Source organism: Dipodomys merriami, unplaced genomic scaffold (assembly GCF_024711535.1).
Source record: "Dipodomys merriami isolate MVZ:Mamm:240054 unplaced genomic scaffold, mDipMer1.0.p SCAF_25, whole genome shotgun sequence".
NCBI classification, from domain to species: Eukaryota; Metazoa; Chordata; class Mammalia; order Rodentia; family Heteromyidae; genus Dipodomys; species Dipodomys merriami.
The window spans coordinates 20330675-20335566 of record NW_027203937.1 but is presented as its reverse complement, the minus strand read 5'-3'; positions in this window follow the sequence as shown (position 1 = coordinate 20335566).

Below are 4892 nucleotides of genomic sequence, written 5' to 3'. Positions count from 1 at the left end.
GGTAATCAAAATAGCTTGGTACTGGCACAAGAACAGACCTGAGGACAAATGTAATAGAATTGAAACCCCAGAAATGAACCCACAGACCTATAGCTACCTTATCTTTTATAAGGGAGCTAAAACAAACAGAATGGAAGGAAGACAGCCTCTTCAGTAAAAGGTGCTGGCAAAATTGATTAAATGCCTGTAGACAACTAAAGCTAGATTTTTATATATCACCCTGCACCAGAATCAATTCCAAATGGATCAAAGACCTTGAAGTCAAAGCAGACACCCTGAAAACATTACTGGATGGAATGGGAGAAACCTAGGTCTCCTAGGCACAGGCTGAAATTTTCTCAATAGAGACCCAGAATCACAACAAATCAAAGGAAGATTGGACAAATGAAGCACAGAGCTTCTGATGGCAAAGGATATAGCTAGCTAGATCAATAGAAAGCCCATAGACTGGTAAAAGATCTTCACTAGCCATACAATGGATAAAGGTCTTATGTCTAAAATATACTTGGAACTCAAAAATTAAATCCCCCAACAACAAATCCTCAAAGAAACAACTGCCTAAACAACTGGGCTAAAGACTTAAAAAAAGAAACTTCTCTAAATAGGAAATAAGAATGGCCAATAGACATATGAAGAAATGCTCAACCTCTCTAGCCATAAAAGAATTTCAAATTACTCTGAAGAGCAAAGAAGGATGGCTAATAGACACATGATGAAATGCGAATCAAAACAACATTGAGATACCACCTCACCCCAGTTAGAATGGCTATAATCAAGAACTCTAATAACAACAGATGCTGGAGGGGATGTGGACAGAAGGGAACCCTATTGCATTGTTGGTGGGAGTGTAAAGTTGTGCAACCACTTTGGAAAGCAGTATGGAGGTTCCTCAAAAGACTCCATTTAGAGCTCTCCTATGATCTATCAATCCCACTTTTGGGCATTTACCCAAATGATCACAACTAAGGGTACACTAAAGCTACCAGCACAACTATGTTTATTGCAGCATTATTTACCATAGCTAAGATATGGAACCAACCCAGAGGCCCTCAGTAGATGAATGGATCAAGAAAATGTATACACACCCACACACACAGGCACACACACACACACACACACACACACACACACACACACACACACACACACACACACACACACACACAATGGAATTCTATGCCTCCATCAGAAAGAATAACATCCCCCCATTTGTTAGGAAATGGAAAGCCTTGGGAAAAAAAATCTATTAAGTGAAGTAAGCCAGACTCAAAGAAACATAGGTCCCATGGTTTCCCTTATTTGCAGTAATTAGTATAAGTGTAGGGCAAGCAGAAAAGGTCAAAAGCTATGTACCTATGACCAAATAAGATGTTGTTAAGTGAAATGAACCTCAAGATAGGGACACAACTTGTTTTTTCTTTCTTGCTGTTGTTTTTAATGTATCTAAAATGTACTATGTGTTTTTTGTTTATCTTGTATGTTCTTCCCCCTTGATATAACCCATTTTCACTGTATTTGTTGTCAGTGCCCTGCATCTTATATATACATTTTTCTAATTTGGGGAGGGGAAGGGAAATAACAAAATGCTGAAACAAGGATATAGGATGACCCACTGTAACAATGAGATGTGCGAGACACTATGTAGAAAATGAACTTTACATCTTTGGGGGAGTGAGGAGTTGGGGAGGTGGGGAGGGAAGGGATGGGAAGGGAAAAACAAAGGAAGAGGTAACAATGCTCAATAGGAAATGTATTCATTACCTTACTCATGTAACTGTAACCACGCTTTTTTATTCTTACAATAAAAACATACACAGTCACAAGCAAAATAGATCTTTTTAATTGATGTATACACATTTCTCGTAGCAAGAGTCCACATTATGACATTCTTCCCATAAGATACACTTTGGTCATATTACCCTTCCAGTACTCCCCTCCCCCTTTTCTTTTCCTTCCATTTTCTTAGTAGTTCCCCCTTTACTTTCATGACCTTGCTTTTGTTTCCACTGCTGCTCCTCCCCCTCCTCCTAAAGAAATCAGTATGAAAGGTCCTCAAATAATTTTTAAAAAATAGAACTTTCATCTGATCAAGCCATACCATTTTTGAGTATACAGTTGAAGAATCAAAGTCACTTTACTACACAGCCATAAACTCACATCTATTGTGACACAATAGCCAAAGTATACAATTAGTCTGGATGCATACCAACAGATGAATGGATAAATGTGGCTTTTGTGTCTGAAATAAGATTCTTATGTCTTGCAGCTAGTAATGTTTGTTTCCCAATGTAAATGCTCTTTATTTAAAATGTTGTCTTGATTTTCTTCCAAGAATTTTCCCTTGCTTACCATTACTCTTGTGTTGAGGTTTGTATTCTGCATTTTCTTTCACATTTGCTTGGGAATTGGTCCTATGCCCCAAATAGCCTTAGTAACTGTGGACATTTGGGAAGGAAAGGCAGAGAGGAGCTTAGGGCATGGAAATGACCTTTGTGGCCTCTGATGGGCTGGGCTAGAGGTACAAAAACTAGTGGCATTCACAGTACAGCCTTGTTCAGCTGCTAGGTCTGGTTGAGAACTCGGAAAGCTTTTCAGAAAGGAATGAAGAGGCATATAAGTTGCTCTATATACGCAGGAAGAAGACTGTGGTAGTAAGACGACAACAGGTTGGGTGTTTCTGATTCAGATCTTGCCCATTTCCCTAAATCGGGTACATTTCTGCTTCTCTATTACGGCAAACTTTTTTTAAAATTTAATTTAATTTTATTTGTGAACATACTGTACAGAGGAGTTACAATTACGTGGGCAGGATAATGTGTACATTTCTTACCAAGCATTGCAGCCTCCTCCTTTGTTTACCCTTCACATCCCTTCCCAGCCTCCCCCCTCCCCCCCAATCCCAATCCTTCTCCTTCCCCCCCTTCCCCCCCCCCCCCCCCGCACCGACGTTGTAAAGCTCGTTTTGGACATGACAACTTGTACTTCTCATTGTTGCAACAGGTCCACCTGTATCCTTAAACAACTGGTTTTTCCCCATCTCCTCCACAAGTTATACTGACATCAAATATAGTGAAAGCAGGGGTTATACTGTGGGGGAGGGACATACAAAGCAACAAAGAAATCATCTTATAAATGCGTTAGAAACACATGCATGAAAGAAAAAAAATTAAAATACACATCTAAGGGTTCATTTTCCTGACATCACATTATCTGACCTTTTCCGCTTGACTCATACATATACTAGATATTACAAATAAGGGAAACCATGGGACCAATGTTTCTTTGGGCCTGGCTTACTTCACTTAATATAATTTTTTCCAAGTTTTTCCATTTCCTAACAAATGGGGCAATGTCATTCTTTCTGATGGAGGCATAGAATTCCATTGTGTATATATACCACATTTTCTTGATCCATTCATCTACTGAGGGGCAACTGGGTTGGTTCCATATCTTAGCTATGGTAAATAATGCTGCAATAAACATAGTTGTGCTGGTAGGTTTAGTGTGGTCTTGTTTGTAAACGGCAAACTTTTGAAGAGTTTTTAGGGTGAGAGTTTAAAAATTATACCTGCATCCTTCTATTCTTTCCTCATTGTTTATGATAGCTGGAAACCAAACGGCCATTAAGGTGTTCATGTTCTCAATCGCAATTCAGATTCACTAGAGGAGTCTACCCTGGAGGCACTGGATGAGCCAAAGCCAGTAATCTCAGCTGTTGTGATGATCTTCCTGGATTCTCATTCCACCTCCCTTCCCTCTTAGTGTTCCTTCGCTCTTCTGGCTGTGCAGAATACCTTTCCCATTGCTCAAGCTGTTAGGTCCCCCTGAAGACTCCATACTGGCTATTGAGCCAGTTTTTTTATCTTTGATTTATCAGTGTAGGAGAAAAAGCTTACTAGGTATCTGGAATCGATTCACAGGAGGCTGTAGAAATAGACTTATGTGTTAAAGGCAATGGGAATCTGGCCAAAGGTAAGTCTGATTTACAAGATACATAGATTTTTATTAGGCTTTATGCATGAAATTGTGGGGGTTTTCTAATGCAACTCTTATCTTCCCTCTCCCATTATTTTTTGTGGTATTTAGGCTTGAATTCAGCCTAATAGAGAACCCAAAGGCAGCAGGTGCTCTACCACTTGAGCCACATGTCTATGCTTTCTGCTATGGTTATTTTAAGATAGGCTCTTATTGCCCAGGTTTGCCTGCATGGTGATACTTCCATGCCCAGTTTTCTCTGTTGATGGGTCTTGTAAACTCTTCCCCTGTGTGTGTGTGTATGTGTGTGTAAAACACATTACATTTCATATACTATTATTACATATTATTACATATTATTACATATTACATATTATTACATATTATTACACATAAACTACCTCATATATAATAAATATATAATATGTACATATTATATATCAACTATATACTATTAGGTAAACTAGGACAGTTTTGTTCCCAAATACCCCTTTATTCATATTGCTTCTCACCTTTGAAAAACTAGCTTCTGCTTTCTCACCAAAGGGAGGGGAGCCAACACCAAAGGGCTCCAATACTCATTAGGACTACTTTATTGTTTAAAAATGTCTGAGTTTGGGCTTTTTTACTGCATTAAAACATGTCACTGGGGCATACTACACAATGCTCAGAGTTAAGATTTAGCATAGAAACATTGTAAAGGGTAAATTCACAAAATTGTTTACAGTTTGTTCTAGTATATCAACCCAGGAATCCACAGCAAGCCATTCGGTCTGGATTTGTGATTAGTGGACACTTCATGTGAAGTCAGCCAAAGCTATTTATCACTGTTGAAGTAGTACCATTGGAGTAAAAAGAGCTGAATCCTGAAATTGCTTGTACTCATTTTACATTCTTGTCAAAGACTAAAGGAGATT